The sequence below is a fragment of the Fukomys damarensis genome, unplaced genomic scaffold (genome assembly GCF_012274545.1).
Source record: "Fukomys damarensis isolate Sample0158 unplaced genomic scaffold, DMR_v1.0_HiC HiC_scaffold_8, whole genome shotgun sequence".
Lineage (NCBI taxonomy): Eukaryota > Metazoa > Chordata > Mammalia > Rodentia > Bathyergidae > Fukomys > Fukomys damarensis.
In genome coordinates this window covers 14442430-14469800 of record NW_022900920.1, presented here as the reverse complement: position 1 = coordinate 14469800, position 27371 = coordinate 14442430, and the positions used below count along the sequence as shown (strand labels likewise).

At 45.2% G+C, this 27371-nt stretch overlaps 1 protein-coding gene across 6 annotated transcripts in view; it reads right to left on the bottom strand.

Moving 5' to 3' along the window:
- Window positions 1-27371, bottom strand: part of Chst15 (carbohydrate sulfotransferase 15) — an 85614-nt gene that overhangs the window by 43636 nt on the left and 14607 nt on the right. The window contains exon 2 of one of the 6 annotated variants that reach the window (XM_033761373.1): window positions 16565-16771. The exons of the other annotated variants lie outside the window; for them this stretch is intronic. The gene's annotated coding sequence lies outside the window, so the exon portion shown is untranslated. The remainder of the gene's footprint in view (window positions 1-16564; window positions 16772-27371) is intronic. 6 annotated transcript variants of the gene reach the window in all.

The window sequence follows — 27371 nt, the reverse complement described above, 5'->3', positions numbered from 1 at the left end:
TTAGATCCCCATGGTTTCTCTGCCCAATTTTGTCTTTCCCAGTGGCTGGGACACCCTATCCCCACTTTGTCTACAGCAAAGATTCACTAACAGTAATCAGCAACATCTTCCTGGCTGGCCAAGATATGTGCCATATGAATCAGAGGTTGGATTTTTAAAGTATTTTTCAGGCATTCTGGACTCAATAGTAAGTTTGTTATCAACATTCTTGTTGTTAATAACAACTTCCTTACATGTTTTACAGCACAGAATGTATATTCTAAACTAGTCACTGGGGTTGTTCAGGGAGAGCTCATCGCTTGGTACAACTAACGGATACATTCTGCTGCAGGTTATAAACAACAGGTGTTAAGGTTAAACTGGAATAACTCTAGGCTTATGAGATCCAAAAACTATGTTTGTACCAGTAAAGCAAATTAGGGGCAATGCAGGCCAAAGCAATTTACCTAAACATGCACTGAACCCATTGAATCGGTGTTCTTTTTCCGTAAAGAATTTCTCTGCTAACACCAGAAGCTGATATACTAAAATAATGCTGGAAACCAGATGAGAGTTGATCTCAAATCAGGACACAGCTGCCCAAATGTCAAACACCAGATTATTGTCTTGCACGTGTGTTTATGACAACCACAACTGTTTTGTTTTAGTTATCTGGACAACTGACCCTACTCCCCTACTTCCCAACAAGGAGGCCTTCCTCTTGGCCTCTCTTCAGAGTTACTGTAATTCCTCCCTTACTTCCTCTTTAATTAGATCCCCATGGTTTCTCTGCCCAATTTTGTCTTTCCCAGTGGCTGGGACACCCTATCCCCACTTTGTCTACAGCAAAGATTCACTAACAGTAATCAGCAACATCTTCCTGGCTGGCCAAGATATGTGCCATATGAATCAGAGGTTGGATTTTTAAAGTATTTTTCAGGCATTCTGGACTCAATAGTAAGTTTGTTATCAACATTCTTGTTGTTAATAACAACTTCCTTACATGTTTTACAGCACAGAATGTATATTCTAAACTAGTCACTGGGGTTGTTCAGGGAGAGCTCATCGCTTGGTACAACTAACGGATACATTCTGCTGCAGGTTATAAACAACAGGTGTTAAGGTTAAACTGGAATAACTCTAGGCTTATGAGATCCAAAAACTATGTTTGTACCAGTAAAGCAAATTAGGGGCAATGCAGGCCAAAGCAATTTACCTAAACATGCACTGAACCCATTGAATCGGTGTTCTTTTTCCGTAAAGAATTTCTCTGCTAACACCAGAAGCTGATATACTAAAATAATGCTGGAAACCAGATGAGAGTTGATCTCAAATCAGGACACAGCTGCCCAAATGTCAAACACCAGATTATTGTCTTGCACGTGTGTTTATGACAACCACAACTGTTTTGTTTTAGTTATCTGGACAACTGACCCTACTCCCCTACTTCCCAACAAGGAGGCCTTCCTCTTGGCCTCTCTTCAGAGTTACTGTAATTCCTCCCTTACTTCCTCTTTAATTAGATCCCCATGGTTTCTCTGCCCAATTTTGTCTTTCCCAGTGGCTGGGACACCCTATCCCCACTTTGTCTACAGCAAAGATTCACTAACAGTAATCAGCAACATCTTCCTGGCTGGCCAAGATATGTGCCATATGAATCAGAGGTTGGATTTTTAAAGTATTTTTCAGGCATTCTGGACTCAATAGTAAGTTTGTTATCAACATTATTGTTGTTAATAACAACTTCCTTACATGTTTTACAGCACAGAATGTATATTCTAAACTAGCATTCTGGATTCCATAAACTGCACCTATAAGAAACAGACATTTTCATGAGGATCAACTCTCTACAATCTTTAGTCATCTTTCCTCTTGTATCTTGACCAGGAAGCCCTTCCCTGGGAGCCTACCAGTCTCCACTTGGTAGAAAGGTGGTTGTGGATAGCAAAAATGGTTTCCAATCAGTCAGTCAACCTAAGGCATCATGTTAGGCTTAGGAGTTGAGCAGACCTGCCTTTCAATCTAGTTCAATTGTGTATGGGTTTTATGACCTCAGGCAATGAATTTAACTATCCTGTGACTTGGTTTCTTCATCTATAAAATAGCAATAAAACTATCATGATCTCCCAGCATGAATGTGAAGAGTTAATATACATGAAATGGTGAGCACTGCATCTACCTCACAGCAAGACTCTATAAGTGAAACATACTCTGCATTATTATTGGAGAAGGGGCCTCAACGACTGGGCCAGTAGCTCTGGACAGCCCAGTAAAGCTGCATGAACAACTCTGGAAAAGTTCAGCCCTGCAGAATGACCATCCAAGGTAGAGCTTGTTTCATTGCTAAACTGAGAAGGCCAATTTTCTAGAAACGTGTCCATCCCCAAAGTTCTGGGGGAAGCCAGCTACTTCTAAAATGGGAGGCGAGAGGCAGCAGAGAGAAACTCACCAGAGGACCCTGGGAATTTCTACTGTGGAGTCATTCACAGTATGAAAGACAATGGTGGGTTCAGTCAGAGCCCAGGTCAAACTGGGCAAGCTCGGGAGAGCCATCCACCTGACACTGCAAGCCTGCAGGCACCTGCTTAGCTAGTCTTGCTTTCTACAAGGAGGAAACTGAATTCCCGCATGGTCCTAAATTTCCCAGCTCCTTAGATAAGAATAGAGCAAAAGACCCAACAGGCTGAGCACCCAGCAGCCCCACCCAACCCCATACCTCAACTGAGAAGCCCATCCTGACTTCTGCTCATCACCATGGCCTGAACTCAGATGGTCCAGCAGCTCATTGGGCAGCTTTCCTTCCCCTCCCAGTCCTTTCAGGAATCTCTTGCTAAAGAACAGCTTCACTGTCTCAGAGATGCAGGCCAGCAAAGGGAGGGAAGCATGCCAGGAGGGAAGAGGAAGAAACGAAAGAGGCTGTCTCATTCACTCTCCGCAGAGCGCCTTGTTTGCCTGGGGCATGGAGTCTTAAACTGTCTCAATTCTGACTCTGTTCATCACTCAGGCGTGTCTCCTCCAGGCTGTGCAGAGGGACTGCAACAGGCATGCAACAGGATAAAGACAAGGAATCAGGAGGAGAGGCTGGCCTGCAGCCAAGCATGGGGCAGGGAGAAGGAGCAACAGAAAGCAGAGGGGCCAGGCCCAGAGCTGGGGCTAGAAGAAGGAAGAGACAGGGTCAGCTCAGGCTGCAGCTGAGACCACCACGGAGGAATGGAAGGGCCCTCGCACAAAAGGCCTAGGAGTGCAGCCCCCAACCTTTTGTTCTGGCATATCAAGGAGATGAGCTTGTTCTCTGTGTGACTGGAGATCCTGCAGGGAGGTTCCTGACGCTCAGGCACCATGAGGGGGCTTCCTTGACAGCATGCATTTGAAACTCCAACGCCCTGAGGTGTCACCTTCCCAACAAGACAGGCCCCTCCCCCACAGATGTCCCAGCCCTGACGTGACCACCCTCCTAACCAGTAACTTCTCTCCAGGCCTGCTTCCAATAGGTTAGCCATGTATTTGGGACTACCTCTTTCAGCCCTGACACTCAAAGTTGTGATCTGAAGTTAATTTCTGCCAAATAGCCACCACCCTCCACCCCGTCTTTACCTGTTCTGCCCGTTTTGCTCACCTACCCACCCATGGTTTTGAAAAGCTGGCACAGCACTTGCTTCATTGGCTGCTGAAGAAGGGGACAATCAATTCAAAAGGCACACAAGTTTCTTCCTGAGGAGCAAGCAGCCCACGGCCTTTAGCACAAGTTGATTAATAGTCGCCCACACTGTGCAGGACCTGCATTTGCTGGATCTATGGATACCGGGAACACAGAGCCCGGGTTCCAGGAGCTGACTCCCAGCTAACTCCAGAGCAAAGATTCCTGGGGCTCCAGGAAAACGGCCTCCCTCAGGGTTGTACAGCCCATTCCACGGACACAGCCTCATAGCCAACCCCACACTGGAGAATCCGCAGAAGATCCGGCTCTGCTTGGCGGAGGCCTGAGGCATAGTAACAACAGCAGTGACACATAGAACCACAGTCCCTGGCAGCCAGGGCAGGAGGATTCAGGAGTCTCTCCACCTTCCCCAACACGGCAGGGGGCTCCAGCTCTCTGTGCTTCAGCCAGATGATTCCGTCTCTGAAATGTCTGGAATACTGAGGTTTTCTCTACAAAGGGACAGAATGGACAAGAGACTGCCAATATGTTCACCCTGTAGCTGTCATCCAGTGATTTTGGTATGCATAAAAGACTCTAAAGGTCTTTGTGACACAACCAATAATTTTCTCTTTCTGAAGCTAATGGGGGAGAAACTATTTCAGAGCACTCATTTTATTATTTCCAGTGGTAATTCAAATCTGTGTAGGTATTAGATTTTCCACTCAAGCTTGTCTTTCCATAGACTATGGTTTCCTGCTAAGGTGAAACTCACTTAGGACAAGCTTCATGGTTTGCTAAGAAGCCTGGCTACTAAAATGGCTCTGGGTGCCAAAGTGACCATAGCCACAGAACCAGAAAGCATTTTAAGGAAATGTATGGACTCAATGACCCCAGAGAGAGTAAAGGAAGAAGAAATGCACACTAGTCCAGAGCTAGCTCAAAGAGTACCATAGTAGGATCCTTGGAAATGGCAATTCTCCAAGGTCAGCATGGGGAGCTCCAAGTTCTAGGTCAAAAACTGAGGCACGACAGGGTTAAAAAATATGTCCAGAGTCACACTGCTTGCTAGTATGGACCCAAATTCCACTGCAGGTCAGTTTGGCTACAAAGCCTGTGATCTTTCTCCTGTGCCACAGAATTAAAGCTCACCAGAAGACTCATAGTAAGTAGCATGTCAGCCATCACTCAGCCCTCAGGCCACCTGCCTCCCAGGCCAGGAGGAGGATTGGGCTGTGTAGTTTCAGCCAAGACACAGGGCCTTGCCCAGGGTGAGCACTCAGTGAATAGTTTCTAAAGTAGCAAGAGAAGAAAGAAACTCAGAAAACACAATGAGTCTCCAGCAAACTATAGAACAGGGAGTTTGCTGCTTATAACAAGAGTGACACCAGCTAACAGCAACTGGGGTCTTCCTTGTGTCCAGATCCCCCAGGCTGGGGATTATATGGACCATCCCGTTTAAGAAGGTAGTGCCATGGTAGTCTAAGAGGAAAGTACAAGCATCATCTCCACTTTACGGATGGGGAAACTGGTCAGAGAATGGAATGCCGTACTCCTCCTCCCCTGTATGACTTACACAGGCAGGAGAAAGTGGGCCTGGGGTATGCTGGAGATCCAAGGGCCTGAGCTAAGCACCAGCTATGCCGTAACTTCCTTAACTAGTCATGCAACCACTGGCAAACCCCCTTCACCACTGAGACCCTCATCCTCTTCCCAAAGTAGATATGGGAGGCTCAGCATCAGCACGTGGACCCAATGATCTCAGAAACCTAAGGCATTTGAAAAAAACACTTATCAGTCATTTTTGCATGCTTCTGAGGGTTCCAAGATCTGCAACATCAAATCTTAACAACCTGGGAAAAAGCATCACACAGTTTCAGATCAGGGCTCATTTTGGCTCTTGTGCAACAAGACCACAAAGATGCGTGGTCCAATCTGGTTGTCTTCCAACAATTTTTCCCCTGATGCAAACAGGAAGTGAATGAAAAGAAATGGCACAGAGACTACATATTAGGCCCAAAGGTGGCTCTGGTCCCGAACTGCTTCTGCCTACTGTGACCTGACTTTGGGGACATCGCAAAGGCCACAGAGCAGCAGAGATGGCCAGCCCAGATGTCCTTCAAGACCGGTGGAGGCAAAAGGTCTCCCGCAGACACAGAGCTCACACATCCAAATCCAACTGCGAATAATGATTTTGCAGATGTACAGCGGCGCCCCAGACTGAATACATTAGAGGTGGCACAATCTAAAGGGGAGCAGCTGCATGCTCCCCACCAGATGGCCTCGCCGATCTGAATAGTTTTAAACATTGTTTTATTTCCAAAGATAAGCAAAATAAGAATCTGTTTAACCCTTGAAGGAAAAGAACCAGCTGACAATACTTCATTGGAAGCTATTTCTTTGTGATGGAAAGAGCGGGCAACCTGACCAACTATCCTCGGGAGGCTTTAGAATAGATGAAGTAGGGGTTAGCATGCACCATCCACCTCCAGGGAAACCAGCCCTTGCCACCATGGCAAGGGCAAGCAGATCGTCCAAGCACCAGCCCCAGTGTGGGCACGGAGACCCCAGGGGTATACAGGGGTTTGTACAGGTGTCAGCCCCTCAGCCATGTGAGAGGTATGCCAAGGCCCCTCAGGTTCCTATGAGAGTACCAGTCCCCCAGGGGTATGTGGAAGTATGCCAGCAACTGCCCCTGGGATGTGCAAGGGGTACAGGGTACTGCGGGAGACTACAAGACGAGCTGAAGCTTTCATGCTTAAAAGATCGAAATACCAATAACGTCACTTTAAAGTTAAGTTATACCCAGCTACATTGCTAAATGATACAAAATCTGTACCAAGTTGTAGCTTGCCCTCTTGGCTGTGGAACCTCAGGGAGAACATCTGTCTTTTGCCTTTGGGCAAGGAAAGTTGGAGAGACACTATTATAAGACGAGATGGAAGAAAGTAGCCTGAACTGAGCACCTGTAGTCTCCCACACTGGGACCCAACTGCATTTCATCTACTCCTGACTGCTGGCAACACTAAAGGTAGGTGTGACCACCGCATTATTCATATAGGAAAACTGAGGCTCTGGGTAGGTTAATGACTTGCTGTAAGTCACACTGCAGGCAAGAGGCAGAGCTGAATTTGAACACAAGCTGAAGCCTCAAATGCCCCTCTCTCCTTGAAAATGGAAACACTGTACATTCACATCCCACATCATTTTCCAAGGATCAACTATAGGATATACTTTGGGGAGCTTTGTCTTCAGAATACATGGTTCCACCTGGATTCCAGGCTTGCTTACTCCAATAAAGTGCCTCTTCTGTAAATGCAAAGACAACAAAGAAGTAATAATAAATATTGAACAATAAATGTGCAGTGAATAGAAACAGACTGGTGGGCCTCAGTCTCCTCTTCTGTTGAAAAGCATGCAGTCCTTCACTCCCTCGTCAGACCATGTAGAACAGGGATAGAGGGGAGGTTACAGGACTGCATGAGGCAGGGATGACTGGGCTGGTGGGCTGTGTGCAAAGTACAAAAGAGAAGTTACACATAAGACTCATTCATCTTAACCCCTTGTTTCTCAAGTTATCTTGCAATTCCTTACATCTGCTCACCAGCTACCCAACTATGATGTTCAAATGCTATAAAAGGATGATGATGATGATGATGATGATGATGATGATGATGATGATGATCCAATTCCCACTTAATTCAAATGATGCACCTGGGAGTAAGTGCCGAACAAAAACTGTCCTCTGCTTTCTCTGTCAGGATGAGGAAAAATCTGAGCAGACCACAGAATTTCCCAGGATGGACGTACACCTTTATAAACATGCACAGGCTAGAAAGCACCAGGTCCAAAAGCAAAAGGAAGAATGTGACCCTGGAATGACACTGTCAAAGAGCCTTGCAGCCCCAAGGGCATGACAATGAACATATAAACATGATGGGGTGCAAAGAGGAGAAGCCCAAACCCAGAAGGCTATAAACCACACACACACACACACACACACACACACACACACACCCATGTGCCCATCTGCTTTGTGTCTGCACCTTCCTGGCTGTGTGTCCTTGGGCTGACTGCTTTAAACTTCTAGGCCTGTTTGCTGCCTTACAATGTTGAGAAAAACATAGCATCACTGCACAGAGAACTGTAAGACTAAGCAAGTATAACCATGCAAAATGTTTCAGCGGTGCTACCAACTCTCGGTACCTGGTAAGCCCCAACCTTAACCATTCCACCTCCGTGGGGTCTCTTTTTTGCCTTTTCTGTCTCTGCAAACAGGACTTCAGCCAGCCACAGCATTTGGCCTTGTGTCCAAAGTCCCAGCCAGGCCTGAATTGGTGGCAGAAGACCTATGATAGGACCAAGGCAACCGGTGGGCAAGGTGTGAATAAGACCACCTGGAGGAGCCCACTTTGCCCACAGTGAGGCCCTCTAGAACCACTGGAACACTGGAAGGCTGGTGCTGCCTCCAGGTGGAAAGAAAGATCCAGAGAAGAAACTGTTTTTGATTTTAGAAAGCAGACCCAGTTACTGAGATCCACTCAGATCTGGAATCTAGATTCTCAATCTCTGTAAACTTGGTCAAACAAGTATTTGTTTATAGACATATCACCCAAGACACTGAACATGTACCTACCCAGTCTATCATGAAAGGCTTTTTTCCCTCTTTTCTCTTCTCCATTAGTAAAGAGAACTTAAAAATGTTTGGTGACATTTTTTTTTCAGTCTCTCCAAGTTTCAATATTTAAAGCTGGAGAGGTGAACATTCAATAAATATTATACCAAGGGAAGTTCTCCAAGAATGCAATGTATGGCTTGAGGAGGCTGTGGTGTCCGTGCTGTCTCGTCAAGAGCAGTGCTAACTCTGGAGGGAGGCTCCTGCTCACAGGAAGGTGAAGCTAGGGAGGAAATGGGCGGCCAGGACAGAGCATATCAAATCAGCTGATAAAAATCAGACCTCCTAAATGTAAAGACCCAATCCAAAAATGGGCATCAGAAATGAATAGACATTTCTGACAAAGAAGTAGAAACAGCAAACAAGAAGATGAAAAAATGTTCCACATCACTGGTCATTTGAGAGGTGCAAATGAAAACAACACTGAGATTTCATCTCACCCGACAAAGAATGGCTGCTATCAAGAGATCAACCAATAACAAATTCTAGCAGGGTAGTGGGAGAAAGGAACCCTTCTCCATTGTTGGTGGGAGTGCAGACTGGTACAATCACTGTGGAAATCAATATGGAGATACCGCAAATAGCTAGGATTAGAAGTCCCATTTGACCCAGCCATCCCTCTCCTGGGAATTAAAAGAATCATACCACAGTTATAGGCTAGCCCTGTTTATAGGGACACAGCTTGTAATAGCTAAAATTTGGAAACAGCCCAATTGCCCATCAACTGGAGACTGGATAAAGATGTGTGTGTGTGTGTTTTTTTTTATGAGATGGAATACTACTCAGCCATAAAGAATAAGAAACTAGAGCAATTTATAGCTAAATGGATGCACATTGAGGCCATACTTGTAAGTGAAATTAATAAGTCAAACGTGTAAATCCCAAATAGTTTATCTGGTGTGAAAAATTAAAAGTATAAACAAGGACAAAAATATATAATTGATATTGTGTAACAGGAAGAAAATATCTAAAGGAGTAGAGGAAGTGGGAGGGGTAGGGGAAAGGTAAAAAGGGAAAAGAAAAAAATATGTGAAAAGGAAAAACATGGAAACAAATCTTTGTAAACACGGAAGGGTGGAGGGGGTGAAGGGAGGGCTGGGGAATGGGGGAAAATAAGAACCAAGATAAGTCATGTAAAGGTACAAGATTCCAATGATGAATGTAATGGTATTGTATACCTAAAATGTACCAATAAACTTAATAAAGATAAAATCAGCCATGTTTCAAGAGCAGATTTACGTCCTCAATTCTGTGTAAACAAGTGAATAAAACAATTTTGTTTAAAAAATAAGGGGAGCTGGGGATTTAGCTCAGTGGTTCCATCGCCTGCCTCACAAGCACAAGGACCTGAGTTCGATCCCTGCTACCAAAATAATAATAATAACAATAATAATAATACTAAGGGGCCTTGGCTCAGGTAAACCATCTCCCACAAAGCAAATGATCCATGATATGAGAAATGCATAACCTCCTCCAATTAACCACAGGAAAATGGAATCTCTTCCACAAAGATCTAGAAAGCACTTGCACCTCATAAAGAAGGTCTGGAAGAAAAGTCTTCGTAGTTGACTTCTTATCAAGAAAATTTCCCTGGTCTCTCTTTCAGAAAAACAAGTATTTGGCCATAGTACACAGTTGCTCAAACCTCAAGTTAGTTCACAGTCTGGATTCCCGCAGACATAATCCAAGTGCCTATGGGATGCCTTCTCCATCCTTCAGAAGGCACATGGAGGCCAAGCAGCAGACCTGAGCACTGGACTTGGAGTCTGGGACAATTCAGGGTGGGCACAGCAGGAACCTTCCTGGCATCTGGCTTTGTGGTGCTTACAGCCCAAGTGAACCCACGAGATAATGCATAACCACACCAACGGTGTGACTTCTGGAGATCGTCTGCCCTTGGAGCCCCTCCTTGCCCCTGGGCTTGTAAATGAGGATGTTCACTGCACCTCTGCAGTGCCATAGGGAGATTTAAATGGAGAAACAGACCTCTAACCCAGGCTTGCTGCCTCTGCCCAGCTCTGTCTTTATCCCACTGTCTCCGCCTCTGTCTGTGTGTCCATCTCTCTGCCTTCCCTAGCCTTCCTGACCATCACTGCTTCCTATAGCACCACTGACCCTGCTGGACCCATCTCTGCTGCCCGCCCTCCAGGCCTCAGCCCGGGCACCCCTCCCTGAACTCCCAGATCGAGCTGGACCCTTCCACTTCGCATCTTTGTGGGTGCCCATGTTGACTGGCATCCGCCTTAACCATCAGGCAATGAGCTGCATGAAGGCAGGAGAGGCTCTGTTCATTTCTACAAAACTTTTCTGAAGGAAGAAGATTAGAAAGGGAGGGAGGCAACATATATAAAAACAGAGTATGGTCACTCCCAATAAATGTTTGTATTTTTTATATTGCAAATAGAATCTAAAATTCTACAGGTTTTTAAAATCTTGCCTCTTGGGATGAGTCTCATGTCACGAAAACCCATTTCTTGGTGTCTCGCCAGCCGGCTGCTGTCACCAGCCTCTGCCTTGGATTGTTCAGGGGCATGGCCCTGGCATACCTGGCCTGAAGGCTCCTGACTTCCCCAGAAAGCTGCACCCTTCCTTGCCACGTAGTTCTGGGAGCAAATACACAGGAGCTCAGGACATCTCATTCTTGCCAACCCCACACACACCTCCTTTTCTAAATTAGCTTTCCCACTCGAGAAAACACCAAAATGATGTATCTTAGTAAATTATATGGTTCTTATCTGTGGGTAGTTTCATTTTCTCCATTTAGTTTTGTTTTGCCTCATTTTTAGTTCTCATATCCCTTTCAGGAGAACTTCCCAAGGAGTCAGGATGACACAGTTATTCACAACGTGCCACAAAATCCTAGGTATTGAGACGGCACAAAAGAAAGGATCGTGTTCCTTTCTTTCCCAAAGGAAATTTAGAAGCATTTAAAAAATATCAAGTATTCAGAGTCAACTAAAAACTCAAGTTAACCTTTCCTCTGTTTCTTTTTCTTGTTTGAGGCCCCATAGCTACTTTCCCCTTCCAAAACTACAGAAAAGTTAAATATCAGGCCACTTAGTGAGTCCCTCCACCTAATTAATTTGAGAGACTTAACTGGTTTTTATGGGGGCAAAAACTTGGGGCTCCATAACTTCCCACCACATTAAAGAATCCTGAGGCCGGAAAGCTTTTGCATCCACCAGCTCTGTCCCAGCAGGCCAGAGGGCGGGACTGAACAGGAGAAAGAGACTGCTGTTCCTCAACCTCCTTTGCAACCCCAGGCAGGGCTGGGACTCCGTTCCAGGGCTCTTTTCTCCATCACAGCCAGGACACGTTCTGTATCTGTTTCTGGACTTGCCCCATACCTCTTAGGAAAACAAAGAAACAAGTCTAAACTGTCACAAAGCAATTTCAGATTATCTTTGCTCTCAGTGTTGGTAAATTCAGATTATATCTTCCGGTGTAATACAATTGACATCATGGGACTGTAACTGAGTTCACTCTGTCTGGTGTTTTCACACCCAAAGCCTTGAACAAAACTGAATGATCATGAAAAACAAATCTCAAAGATTCCTGCCCCCCGCCTCCAGGAATGGCCAAAAGTGTTCAGTTTATAATTTAAAAAAAGCAATGGAGACATTTCATCTTGGAGAGGGGGAAACCCCACCTGGGCTGGCAAGCACCTCCCCCAGAGAGGTGAGTTCCAGTCAAGTGACAGCTCATTCTCTGCGCTGCTGACCTATGGCCCTCCTGCTTCCCCACCGACTGAGCCCCAGAACAGCCAAAACTTTCTGAGACCATGCAGGGTTTCTGAGTGACTGCAGGACAGCCTCCTCCTGGTGTCCCATCTGTCGCTATCCTACTAGGGTCAGACCCACCCCTAAAGGATTTGCAGCTGGAGTGGGAGACCAGCTGCATAGTTCAGAGTCACTGGCTGGGCTTTTCAGAGCATCAGGGAGCCCACTGCCCCCAGACCCAGGGGAAAACAGCATCCCCAGCCTCACACACCCACCAGAAGCCATGACAGATGTCTGAGGACCCCTGTAAACAGCATATTTTTAAAATCCCTTAAAATTATCTTTGGTGATCACAAGGAGAAGATTAGAAACATTTCAGAGATAGCATGAAGCTCTTAGATATTTATCATCATTCAATATTTTCTGGCCAGTAATTTACATGCACATTATTCAGTGAAATTGCAGGTGTTTTTCAGACTTATTCAGACCAGTTTGTTCAGTAATCAGTGCTATTTCTTGAGAAGGTAAACAAAGAAGGGCTCAATTCTGTCCTGGTTCCTAAGGCCTGCAATCCAGGTGATCATGGAAGATGCTGGACCAGAAGTCCAGGGCCAGATAGAGGCACCTGAGAGACCACCTTGTTTAAAGCCCTCATTTCCCAGATAAGAAGCAGGATCAGGCAATCTGCCCCAAACCAAGGCTGACTTGGAAATCCCACGAACAGAGAAGTTGGAGAATTTTATTTGTTGTGCAATTAAGCCTGTAAATCAAAGCATATCCCATCAAGTACTCTGGGAAAGAGAGTTAAAAATTGAAATTAAAACCATTTCCCCTTAGTAGAGTTGGGTTTTCAAATTTCATTAAAGGTTGTGTCTAAGCGTATAAAGTGATACTGATGCACTGAGGCAATTATCCTGGTACTTAATGTCAAAACTCCCAGAAACTTTGCTTCAATTAGTAAAATAACTGAAGCAAAAAATAAGCATATGGGTAATTCCAGGAATAGCCAACTCAAATTCTCACCTTCACCGGAGGGCAGAGGCAGAGGCAGAGGCAGGGGATGTTGGAGTCCAGTTTCTACATCAGAGTGATTGCATGTGGTGAGCACTTGGAACAAAGCAGTGGTTACAAGGACATGGGCCATCTAGATGCCCGGGCCTCGTCCTTAAGTCCACCTCAGTTCATCTTAAAAATGTCAATGGTTACAATAAGATCGGTCCAGTGGAACACAGAGCATTGAGATACTCCATGCAAAGAGTTGAGCAAGGAGCCTGGAACCCTGCAATTGTCAGAATAGTTGGTAGCCGCCTTTATTATAATCACCATTATCATCGTTATTGCTGCACACAACCTGCTCTTTGGTTTAAGTCTAGTAACATGCAAGCTATGTCTCTGGTCTGGCCAGTGTGTGTCATTCTGAGCTGTTCTAGAAAGAAGCCTAGGGCCGGGGATTTAGCTCAGTGGCACCGTGCCTGCCTTGCAAGTGCAAGGTTCTGAGTTTGATCCCCAGTACAGGAAGGGAAGGGAAGGAGACAGGGAGGGAGATAGGGAAGGAGGGAGGGAGGGAGGGAGGGAGAGAATCCTGGCTCTCTGAAAAAGAAGATCAAAACACATGCATTTTAATGTGCTCTAAGTCAGCAGTGAAAAGCATTGCTAAATTCTTTCATCACCTGCCTTAATATCCTGCTTTCATATACAAGGGGGAAAAAAATAAAAGGGAGACCTTGTCTTGGGAATAACGGCAGAACAATTGATTTTAATAAGACACACAAATTCAAACAATAAAGAACAGGATCTTTTTTATTTAAGATGTTCAGTCTTACGGTATTTTGGACCCAAGAGCACACAAAGAAAGTATAGCAAGGAGATAATCCAAGCTAGGAAGGAATTGTCAGAACACGTCTGAACACTCCGTCTCTGGGTTGTTTGTGGCAGGCACCAGCGGAACAGGGCCAGGCAGAGTGAACTCCTGGCTGCTCATCAATGAGGCCAGCTCCTGTCACTGCAAAGACACCCATGAGGTCAGCATCACTCCCTAGGGGCCCTTCTCAAGGAGCTGGAGAGTCTGTGCTTTGGAATTCACTCGGCCAAGTTGCAAACTCCCACAAACCAACAAATTCCCATGGAGTTCCCACATCCTGTAACATTCCTGAATATAGAGAAAGTTGAGGTTCAACTGAATTCGGCAGCTTCTGCAGGACAAATAATGCCACGTGGCCAGGAAATGCAAGAGTTTAACAAAGTTCAAGTCAGTCCTTCCTGTTTTCAGGGCTTTCTCCCTCGCTGTTGGAACAGCATGGCTGATGGGGGCAGAGGCATGAGACTGTACCCCTGCAGGGACCATCAGAGACAGCCCTTGGGACTTGGGGAAAGGGAGTCCAGGGTCTCTGGAAGCTTCAGGTGTCCCTATCCCGTGGGGTGATGTCAACATCAAGGTTACTGTGCCTCAAAGGCTGACACAGAAGGAGAACCATGAGCGCAGAGCAGCACTCAGGGCCTGTGGCTCCGGCACGGCTAATCACGCTGGGCAATCCAAGTTTATGTTTTCAGGTTGCAGAAATTTGACTCACTGACTTTAAAAAGGTGGAGGTGGAGCAGAAGACCCCCAAGGCAGGACCAGTGCTCCTCTACAAGCTCCTGCTGAGGAACAGGGGAACACAAGGCCAGCCTGAGGCCTGACCACCACAGGTAGTCGGCTTGTTTCTGCCAGAGCAGATTCCAATCCTTCCAGGAAGAGAACCAGACTTCTCTCACTGCCTGACTTCAACATTTTCTGTTCCCCCAGGCCTGGCCAACCAGGATTCTGAGCTTAGGTTGCATTAAATGTGAACTATAATAAAGGCGAAGAAGTCACCTGAAATGAGCGTTTCCCTGAATCGAAGATCCAGCTGTGTCCTGCTTTAGCTACAGGACGTTGGACAAGTGGTCACATCTGCTTCCCTGAGGCACATGAAAATAGTGATGTAGGCCAGCATGCTTCAGGAGTAAATGAATTAGGACATTTGGGTAAGTGCTTGTAAAGAGAAAAAGCCCTACAAATGCAAACATTTATCTTTGCAGTAAGTAAGAGCCACGCTGTGTCCAAGAAAAATTTCTGGGAAAAAAAGAAAAATTTGCATTAGGGGTTTCAGAATAAAGCACAATGCATATCTGAGGTTCCAAACAGTCCCTCTGGAGATTTCTTACAAGACAAATGCAAATGACCACCTGCTGGAGGTCATTCTCCCTACCCCTGAGGGCCACATGTGACCCTTAGATTAAGACAGCAGGTTCCAAGTAAAACCACTCCACATCACAGGCTAGTGGAAGCATTCGGAATCCAATAAAGATGACAGATAGCATGTCAGGTGAACTAAGTGCTGAATGCCAGAAGCTGCTGCATGCTAGTGTGCTGGTTTGCAAGTCCCTGCCTGCTACAGCCTGCACAGGATACCTTCCAGGAGACCCCCACTATTCTTTCTGAAACAAAAGGCACATTCAGGAGGCAGAAATGAAACCCAATTCACTTTCAGGGGCCATTTTTCTGTTGTTTAGTATTCAGAGTTGCTGTCTAACCCACCCGAGTTGAAAATTAAATTAAATTTGAATTTAAAAGCAGAGTTCTCACCCAGACTAGTGCTGATGGTATAGCTCAGGGGAGACAAACTACTGTACCCTCTTCCTGGCATGAAGCACTGGGAAGATACTGGTTCTTAAAGGCGCCATGTGGGGCAAGTGGCAGGAAGGACAAAGGGTCCAATAGGCAGGACTGAGGCAGGCTGAACAGAGCCCAAGAGACCTGTCAGCAACCAGTAGAGGCCATCCTCAAGGCCCTTGGGTAGTCAGCCCCGTGTCCTACTTCCAAGAGAGCAAAGTGATGACAGGGTTCCCATTACCCCCTCCAATTCCCCACTCAACTTCCAGCATCAAAGGGAGAATCCTTGTAGCAGTGCTGGCCAACAGAACAGAATGTGAGCCACAACGTGCCACAAGTTAGTTTTCATATTTTATTCATCCCAGTCTATCCAAAATTATCATGTCAACATGGCTCCAATACAAAAGTGAATTAATTAATAGAAGTTTCTATTCATAATTCACAGTTTTAAAAAAATATTTTTTGCATTTATGAACATCTATCTCAATTTGGATCTTGACTTTTCAACAGAAGTACTTGTTCTGTATTTAAAGTTCATAAAACATACAGATAGAAAAAGAGATTTACATGCCCAAGTTACAAGTTAAGTCTTCCAGTAACTGAAAATTCATTTTTAAATGTAAATTAAAGTGAAACAAAACATAAAATTTCATTTCCTTGTACATATCACATTTGAAGTGCTTGTGGGCCACTTGGGTCTAGTGTCGCCTTGGAGGACAGCAAGGTGGGGAGGAGGCAGATACCCAGCATCTCTAGCATCTCAGGAGGTCCTGCTGCTCTGGGACGCTAGGGACAGATGAGAGCCCCTGAAGGGTGAGATCTGTCCTTACCTCTTCACTCCCCTCCCTGCCAGCTTCTAAACAGAGTCCCTGAGAAGCCAGCTTCCCAAAATGGATGTGAGTTTCACCTCAGACACTCACCCTTATCTGCTGAACCTTCCCAGGCAGGGGTAGGGCAGGTAACAGTCATCCCAGGTAGAACAGTGTAGAGTGCTCTCTCCTTCCATTTCCTCTACACAGGGTGACCTCTACCCTTGTGCTCAGCTTGTGGACAGGAAGAATACTGAGTCATTCCAGCCAGCTCTTCTCAGTCACCCTGCGCAGCCCTGAGGGCAGGAAAAGTTCATCCTAAAATGGGGAGGAAAGGCATGAGCTTCCCAAGAGAGGGGAGTGCACAGAATGGGCTCGTGCAAATAAAGACTGGTTTCTGGCAAAATATGACCATGGAGTGTTAGAATCTAGAAGAATCAAGGGTATCTTTCTGGGGCACCACGGGTAACTTCTCTCTACTCCTCAGTTCATCCGTTGAGTGATTATCCTGAGGTCTTTTCTTTTATGGAAGTCTTCCTCACCTTCCATTTTTCCAGTCTCTTATTTTACCTTTCAGGAGAGGCTCCAATTTCTGGTGGGAACTGAATAGCAGTACGATCGCTTGGATGATCCCCAGATTGGGAATCTACTCTTGGGCATGTGCCCATCAGAAACGCATTCTACACGCATCAAAAGACAAAAGCTGGGACGGGCCCTGGATCTACTGTAAAACTCCAACCTCGAAATCACACGATGTCTAGAGTAGGATGAGTAAAAGCAATCCGGCTATGACAATGAATACGCGACAGGGAAGACTCTCACAAATGCAGAGTTGCACAAAAGAAATCAGATATAGAGGAGAACATAACCACACGATTTCATTTCTTAAAAAGTCCAAAAACAAGGTAGAAAAATCTGGGCAATGGGATAAAGGTTTCCCCTGGACAGGTGGGGAAGGGGCTAAAGACCTGAACTGGGTGTGGGGCTTCCGGTGTGCTATCCCGATCTAGGTGCTGGTTGCACAGGTTAGCTCTGTCTGTGAAAACCCATCAAGGGTACACTCAAGATAGGTGCACTTTATATACAATATACTCTAACTTTAAAATAGTTTTTAAAAAAACTAAGGAAGTTGGATGGGTACCATTAAGCTTCTGTCCTGTAAGGAACTAAGGGAGAGGGGAAGGGTCCATAGTAAATCCCACACTAGAGAACAAGCCAGTTCAGTCAACCAGTCAATGGATAATCTAGTCCTTCCACTTTGGTCCGGAAGGTGAGTGTTCGCCCATCAAAACAATGCCAATTTCCTTTCGGGAGCACCAGGCCAAAGATTCCTTTGTCCCAACATTGGAAAATGGGTAACAGAGCTCTTGACCACTTGTGGTTTATTTTGCAACCCAGCTTGCCAATGTCAGAAAGCTAACATCCTTTAGTTGCTAGACCTGGTGGGTTTCCAGGGTCTTAAATTGCTCCTCTGGGTGAATTCCAGGTGGACTTCTTAGCAGCCACCTGCAAGCCAGGCACACAAGAGCAGGGAAGAGATCTAAGGTGGGGCTTTAAAAGAGACGTCACCCATATGTTTTTTTCCCTCTTTCCACAGAAGGCTATCTTGGAGCAGAAGTGTGCAGAAACAGCAAGCCCAAACACATCCTATTGTACATGCACAAGGGTTTTGCAATTTTGTCCCAGGGTCCTCCTGTCACTCTGCATTGCTAGTGTCCCCAGGACAGGGAAGAACTCCAATTCTTACACTTTTGCCATAGAAAGTTCCCACTCTAGAAACTGCTTCCACAGAATTTCTCAAAGTTCTCAAATCTCCCCATAGAGAAAGAAAATAAATAAATCTCTGGACTCTTCCATTCCAGCTGAGCAAGTCAAGCTCCCCTCAAGGCATTAAACAATGTTCATCATTTGGACTGCAGAGGCGAAATTCTGAGGGCAGGCAGGGGAGGGGTGTATGGATATAGTTTTATGGGGAAACTGGTCAGCTGTGGAAATCTATCCAGTCTCCAGAAACAAGGATTCTGGCATATTCTTAACCTTAACAAAGGAACCACAGGTCTAGGCACCTCACTGGGGTTTGGGTAACCTCCACCCCACAGGCTCTTCCTGTCGAGGAGCCTTCCAGGACCTCCCCTCCTGTCCTCTGGGCTCAGAGCTTCCTTGCTTCACCCCTTCCCGGCTTCCTCCATTATCACCTGGAGCTCCAGTGCCGTGCTGCACCCTTTACCACAGCCTCTACACTTCATAGCACCCCACCCTACGCCTCACCTTTTGGTGCTGGTCCCAACTAACGCTAGATACTCACTTGACTAAGTGCTGCCACTTGGTCCATCCCCTGGACTCTAAGCTCCATGAAGGCAGAGCCTGAGCAAGTCATTCACTTCTGCCTCTCACAGTCAGTACTGAATTTCCTGTCTGTGTCCTCGGTGGTTTAGGTTCAGAGTGGGGATGCTAAAGCATTCCAAATACCTGGCCATCCATAAGGTCATTCTCTCCCTTTCTGATATCTCCTGTTGCAAAAGGGGGTGAAGCAAAGAAGCTCTGACATCTCCTGTTGCACTGCGACCAGTCCTGGAATCAAACATAAGCCCAGGGACAGCTAGCTGTGTAGAACTGGGTAAGTTGTCTAACCCTTTGAGCCTCTAGAAACAGGTGCCATTGTTGCCTACTCGTCAGGACTAGAGAGATTGGCTGAGCACCACAAAGCAGAGACCATAGAGCCTCATCTATGACAATGTCTTTCTCTGACTTCCACATTTTTTTCCATCTGAGGTCATTGTCCAAGAATACCAACTCAGGCCCTCACAGAAATCTCATGCCTAAAGCATTTGTTTATTACCAGACCTCTCTGGGTGCAGCTGTGCTGGGAAATCTTACTATTCAAGATATCTTAGACTCTTACATAAAGAAATATAAGTATCCTTCTGAAAATAAAAACAGTGAGTGTAGACGTTTTAACAAAGACAATAAAACGAGCTTTCGTTTGAAGATGCAGGTGTTCTATTTGTCATTGACTGAATAAGTTAAATACTGGCTGAGTCTTCTTATGATTGAGAGGATCCAATCCCAAGCAACCCAGGTACAGCACAGACTTCCCTTCACAGGTCCCCAGAACAGCGGACTTCCTGCCCTGCTTTCTCTCTATAGCCAAGAGGCCTAAAAGACAGTTTCTGTCTTTCTTCTTCCCAGTCCATTTACACTCACCAGCTGGTGACAATGTGGGAAGAGCCCAGTGTCCTGGCTTGCTCCGAGCTCACATGTCCAGTGGCCTTTGTACAAACCCAGGACAAAGAGAGGAAACCCCAGAAGGATACATTCCCCCCCCCCACACACACACACAGTGCTCTACCTATTTGCTCTGAGCAGAGCACCAACCTCCCACACTGCTCCCCGGCATAAATGTAACTTTAATCCTCATTCAAGATCCCAGTTCCTATTTTAATCCTGAAAAGTCTAGGCTCTCCTTGGCTGGGAGCCCCCTCTTTGGCAGCCAGCCCTGGATGCTACTCTCTGCTGGCTTCCGAGAGGGAAAGGGCACCTACTGGGCTTGACAAGTCCAGGCTCAACACACTGGAAGAGAACAAAGACTCCACACAAAGGAGCATGGGTTCCTTCCAAGCCCATAGCCATTTGCTCCAGGGGAGGGATGCCTCCGTGCCTCTGTGCCTTTGTGCCTCTGTGATGGATTTTGTTTCCTCTCCAAGACATGCTGTGCCCCCACACCAACTTTGTGAGCTGGCATTCTTCATGATTCAGAAGTGACAAGGATGACCTGCGGTGTCCCCTGAAATCATAGGCTCTCTGCAAGGGCTTTCCACTCAGTTAAAAAGGGCAGAGTCCAAGCTGAAAACAGAGATGAAAAGCTAAGAGATGAGCTTCCCTTCTAGGACCAAGACACAGTGCTACCTTGGCCATTCACTGTACTGGATAATTGCTGTTTGTCAGACTTTTCCATTTTGCAGTGAAAAATCGCCAGAACTTGATACACACGCACACACACACAAACACACACACACACACAGACATAGACACAATCACAGTGAAGGTTTCATATTCAAGTTTCCTCTTCTTCTCAAAGCTGTCAAGGCAATGGATTTCATTAGAGAATTGAATTGTTGTTCCTGTCCTTTCTGAACACCCCAGAGGTAGACTGTCTCCAATTCCTGATATATGGAAACTGAGAGAGCCACATGAAGTCCCAGAGACAGAAGCAGAGAACAGCTCTGCTGCTTGGGCTCTGCAAACACCTCACAAGTTTCTACTCAGTCATAGACACCCTGTTGGACTCCTGTCCCCAAGATGAGGCAGCTGCAGCTCCTGCCCTCGAAGCATTTACAGTCTAGCCCCTCCAAGTTGCTCTAAATCAAGTCATTCCAGGTCCAGCATCATAAGTTTCCAGAGCCCCTCTCTATACTTGCTTTAATGCCCTGCTGTCCCCTCCTAAAATTCTTAATGTGTGAAGAAGAGATTCACATTATTATGTTGCATTGGGCCTTGCAAATTATATGGTTGATCCTGGCACAGCCTATAAGAATTAATCAAGAATAGAAAGAGAGAGAGAACCCACCCAGGGAACCCTTCTTATTCCTGGTTTGTGTTACAGCTGGAGAACAATACTCAGGAAATGGCATTATGCCTTGGGTTTTGGCTCATCACTGGTGTGAGCAGGGGCCTTTCCAGGAATGGTTCAGCATGAACATCATAATCTTCACTTTACCAGGAGGTTAGCAAAAGCCAATTCCATGAGCCTGTTTATCTAACTCTGCCCTTTAACAGTGTCTCCTCTAATGCAGCTCTGCCTGATGATTTAAAAAACATGGGACCCTTTAATTTATCAAGCTAATGTGATTACACATTCATCCCCAGAGTCTAGGCCATATCATAGGCACTCAACCGAGGCCACTGGTGAAATTTATGAGCTGAGACTTACCCGCATTCAGACCCTATAAATGCGAAAATCTTCACCTTAGTCAAGTGATGTGCTCAGTCCAAAACTTGAAAAAAAAATTAAGCCCTTCAGTATGGTGTGCTCTGTTAGTTTTTACAACTTTTTCCAAGCCTGCACAGTTTAAACAGCATTTACAAACAAGTTTCATTTTGATCTTCCTTTGTGGAGAATGCAAAATCAATTAGGTACACACAGATAAAGCCCTCACATCCCATTCTCGTTGCATCTCACAATTAATGCTGCCCATGAGGCCAGGCAGGAAGGCTGGACACACACACACACACACACACACACACACACACACACACACACAAGTACACGTGCGAGTCCTTTGGCTAGAACAGATGTCACTCAACTCTGGAGCTGAGCCTGATGATGTAGGAATAGCCTGCTTCATGGGAATTCTGCATCTTGAAGAAATCAGTTTGTAGATAGTATAATTAAAATACACCAGAGCATAGTTCAGTGGGAACAGAGACTCCCATGAAACTAATTAGGCTGCAAAAATCTACTCAACCTTAAAAGTGTCTACAAGGAAAGGGTAGAAATTTTGAGTGTATCTTTTGAGTGTTTTCAGCTTTTCAGTTCCCCTACCCTACCAATGGAACAGTCTCACCAGGAAAACTAATTCTCTGACATGGAAGGTAGTGACAGGTCTACTCCAATAAGCCCCTGGCAGGTGACACAAGTGCACTCAGAGAAATCCAGTGAGCAGCCCTGAGCACACAGCAGGCAGTGAGAGCCACAGCCAGAGGTGTAGGAGACGGAACTGAAGAGGGAGCCCTACAAAGTCAGACCAAGAAATCTCTGACTTCAGACTGCCTGGCTTCAGGCCCTGACTCCACTGAGCTGTAAGAACTTAGGCAGAATGAATACTTCTGAACTCAATTTTTGCTTCTGTAGAATGCGGGTGTTAACTGTATCCACCTCAAAGGTTGCTGAGGGTATTAAATAAAATTAGGTAGATAAAGCCTTAATCACACTAAGTACTTGATACATGTTGGTCACTGTGATTGAATCTCGGATACCCAGGTCCCTGTCCTCTGTCGTTATCCCCCACTGCTCTCTAGGCTTCTTTATCTCGGAGACTCACTCAGACCTGGGAAGAATGTTCTCTGTGTGCATGCACTAGGGATGATGCATGAAGCACCGCACAAGCCCCCAAACCACATTAAATGTGTACCACGTGGGTCTTCCAAGTATTTGTTGACCTAATGGGAACTAATTTTAATTGACTGTCAATTGGAAGGGATCTAAAAATAATCTAAAACATAAACAACAAGAATGAAATTTGTGAAATTCTAAATGCTTCCAAAGTGCTATGGATCCATAGATTTAATAAAATTAGAAGGCAGCAAAATATGATCTGCAGCTGGGCTAATGGTAATGTACAAGCATCCATTTCCTGGTCTTGATGACTTAAGGTTATATGAGACATTATCATTGTGGGAAGTTGAGCAACATTAACAACCCCTGAGCTGGTTTTGTAACTTCCTCTTTTGTTTGTTGTTGTTGTTGTTGTTCTGTAGTGAGGACTGAATCCAGAGCCTGCACACTGAACTACAAACCTAACCACCCACCCCTTTTTGAGATACACTCTCCTTAGGTCACTAAGTTGCCCAGGCTGGACTCAAACTTGCAGTCCTTGTCCCTCAGCCTCCCAGAGTGCTACAGGAGAATGCTACCATGCCCAGCTAAGTTTTGAAGTTTCGTGTTTCTGAAAGTATTTCAAAATAAAAAGTTAAAATGATTATCAGGCAGCATTCAGGAGTGCCAAAAGATTAAGGGGACTCCTGGAAAATTTTCAGCCCGTCAACACAGTCTCTGGGAAGTGGTGTGAACTCAGGGAAGCTCAGGACGAGATGCTGAGTGAATATCTGGAATGATTCTAGAAAAATCTATGCAGAAAAAGTTATTTCCTTTTATCTCTCCATTTACTAAAACACAGGAAAATTTTATGTTTTGTTCATAGCTTAAAAATTAATCACAAACAACATAAAACGGAGCTGTATATTACTACTACAATTACTGATAAATATTTTAATTTTATTTTTTATTAAGTTTATTGGTACATTTTAGTTATACAATACAGTAACATTCATCATTGGGATCTTGTACCTTTACTGAAAGTATACATAGCAGACTGAGCCAATCTGAAGACAGAATACCAGATATAGAAGACAAGATGGCAGTCAGAGACAATTAAAAGAGAGATCTCTTAAAAATATTAAGGGACCATGAGAAATCAATCCAAAAGTTCCTAGCTGATGCAAAGAAGAATAATAGGAGTCAAAAAAGCAAGAGAAAGTACAAATGACATTAAAAAAAACTGTTCACAGAATTAATGATAGAAAACTTCCCAAACAGAGCAAAAAACTTGACAAACAGATTAAAGAAGCATATAGGACTCCATGATCAAAAAAAAAAAAAAAAAAAATCTACACCTAGACATATAATAGTCAAGATCCCAGAAACCCAACAGAAGAACAAAATACTACAAGGAGTTAGAGAAAAGAAACAAATCACATGCAAAGGAAAGCCCATCATAATCACAACACTTTTCAACACAAACCTTCAAGTCAAGGAGACCCTGGAGTGAGGCGTTCAAGCCCTAAAAGCAAACAACCTCCAACCTAGACTGATGTATCCTGCAAAACTATCTTTCAAAATTGATGGAGAAATAAGACACTTTCATGACAAAACAAACAAACAAACAAACAAACACCTGAGAAACTTCATGAATACCAAACCAGTGCTCCAAACAATTTTTTTAAATATCCTAGAAAAAGACAATGGCAGTCACAACTCCATGAGGCACAACAGAGCAAATCTAAAAGGCAAGAAATTAAAGGGAGAGGGAAAAAAATAAAAAAGACCCAGCAACAGGAAAATAACATGACAATAATAAGTCAATACATATCAGTTATAACCATCATTAATGGCCTCAATTCGCCAATCAAAACAAGTAGACTGGCAGAATGGATTAAGAAGCAAAATCTAACAATATGCTGTATATAAGAAATGCATCTGGCTCAAAAAGAAACTCATAGACTGAAAGTAGAAGAGTGGAGGAAAACAGTTCTCCATGCAACAGAAGCTGATAAACATTTTCCTCAAGGTTGTCTAGGAAAGACCAGAGCGACATTTCATGTATGGAAATATGAGGGTCTGCTATGCATTGGGTTAACTGGTTGGTGTCTTGGGGGTGGTTTCCATGATAAAAAGCCTGGAATTGCTGTACCATGTCATTAACATTGATCCACTAAACATTGTCCAAGGCAATCTAGGTGTCCATCCAGAACATTCTGATAGAGTGCCTGGGAGACCAAGTGCCGTCCCCTGGAGAACACTGTTCCCTGGTAATGGCAAACCTGGGGCAGCAAGGCAGACTGGGAGTCCACAATGGTAGGAGCCTCAAGGAGCTGAGGTCCCTGCTGACACCTGGAAACATCTGCAGTCAGCCATGGGAGGGAGCAAGAATTCTACTTGAGAAGGTTCAAGGGCAAGTTAAGACCTGAGTGGGGGCAGAACAGAAGAAGGATGCTCCAGGGAGGGGATGGACCAGAGTAGGAGTCGTATATGCCTAGTCCCTCTCCAAATGGTCCCCTCTCTTGGAACCAGCCTGCTAAGAATTGTTGCCAAACTCAAGTTGACAGCCTGCACTCACCTTTGAGATTTCACAGGGTATTTCAGTCCTGTCTTTGTAAGGATGCTTTCAGCTGCCAGGCCCAAGATCTCCCCCTCAAACATGTGCTTACATAAAAATAGCTCCTCCTCAGAAGCCAAACCTTCAAAAGAAGACAAAGGTGGCAGAGGAAACAAGACTTAAGTGACTTGCCTGGTCCTTCAGTTTTCTTCATGAAGGACAGGAGTTTACTTTGTTTCTTGCTCTTCCTGTCTGACACTGCAGCTGCTGCTGCCCAGCCAGGCTCAAACAGGAGCTCTTCATCCAGAAGGGAGTAGTGAGAACAGGGAATTGCAAATGACAATTTGGAGGATGTAGAACAAAAGAGAATCGACCCACCTGTGCCCTAAACTAAGCTTCTCTCTCCCACACAGAGTTAAACCCCATCCCATCAACTGGTTCCTCCTGGGGTCTTGGCATCAGCCATTCCTCTGTCCAAATCTGAGGCAGTGGCACATTCTTGTCATTCAAGGATCAACTGAGATGTCACCTCCTTGGTAAGGCTGTCCCCACCATCCAGTCCATCACTCTGTCCCTCACACAGGTACTTAGGACTCTGTCCTTCATTAGCTGTGATGTGGCCACTGTCTGTCTCTCCCCAGGGGAACAGATGCTGTGACTACTGGAACCAAACCATTTATCTCTAGTTCTTGAAGCAGCATGGGGCACAGTAGGTCCCTAGTAGAAAACTCTTTACACTGGGCAGGTTGTACAGAGCCTGAGTCAGGAGAGTCAGAGAAGGCAGAGGGTCAGGTTCCCAACTGTTCTTCATGAAGAAAACTAAAGGACCAAGCAAGTCACTTAAGTCTTGTTTCCTCTGCCATTACAAAAGGAAGTGAGCAGAGTGAGAGAACAAAACAGATGGTATGAAAGACCCTCACCATCCTTGCTACATGGGCTGGGGGTCTCAATTATCAAGACACTTCTGCCCACTCTTGTCTGCCTTCCTTGCCTGCCACCTATCTGTCTACCCAACTGCCCAACCCGTCTACCCCATAGCCCTGGGGATACAACTTTCAATAAGATATATGCCTTGTTCCAAAGGAACAGAGAACCTTCCAGTGGCAGAGACAGAAAGGAGGCAATTCTGCACCATTTAGCTAACTGTCAAAGGATATGCCTGTACCTCTGGCCTGGCCACTGTAGGGAAGTGGGGTAGGACTGTTCACAGAAAAAAAGAAAACAAATACAAAATCCCACACTCATCATAGAGTGGAAAACAATGTATGTTAGTTCCATCCAGGAAATCTGGATGTGACACCTGAAGACTGACACAGTAAGAGACTCAACACAGACGGAGGACAAATGAGACTCACTCCCAGGACCACTGTGCTGTGCTGATCACCTTCCCATCACCTTTGTCATGGATGAACTGGAAATGCTCCTGGGCAGAATGAATAATCACTGCTCGATTTCAGCAGAGCTTCTAAGCTAAAGAGTTTAACACATGTGGGTCCACGTCTGTGTGCACACGAATGCATGCACAAAAACACACAGAGGCCCAGCACTCACCTCTGAAGACCTGACACACCCGAACTGATGCCACAGAACTGATGTCGCAGCAGAGGATGTGCATTTTTCCAAAGGCCCCACAAGGACTCCGCTGTGGCACCACTGAGTAGAGCCACTGAGTTCCTGCCAAATTTCGTTATCACAGTTGTGAAGGTGCATTAGGTTGTCAATAATTACATGACACACATCCCATAAGGATCTTTTTTAAGAAATCATTTTTTAATAATTCAACTTCCTCCTCCTTGTCTTGGTTCCCTTCCTCTTCCAACTTTTCCTGGTGACTTCAGCTGGATCCTTGGCATCACTTACTTTCCTCTAGTGCTCTTCCTTCAGCTTACCCAACTTAGTGATGTTCATCAACAAGTGCTTTTCATCATCATTTAAATATTCCCACCTCTCACCCAGGTTTTTTTGCTACATCTCCAATAGAGATGCGTGTTTGTGGACCTGATCTTGAGATAAGCAGCGCTCTGGAGAGAACAAGAAGAATCTAGGTGGTGGTCTCCTGGGGGCAGTAATGTCCTTGCCTTCCTGAGCTGGTTCATATCCATATCTTGATCATGGCATTTATGCTTTGATTTCTTCATCTGTCTTTGCCATTTCATCAAATTCAGACTTCTCTACTATCTTCCACCTCTCCAAGCACTTCTTGGACAGCTGTCTAAAATTCACAGGGACTTCTAGGCTTTTCTTCTAGGATTTTCTCTGCACACCTGCACATCCAACGGGGCAAAGCAAACACCTTGCTTTCTAGTTGCTTGGAACCAGCTTCA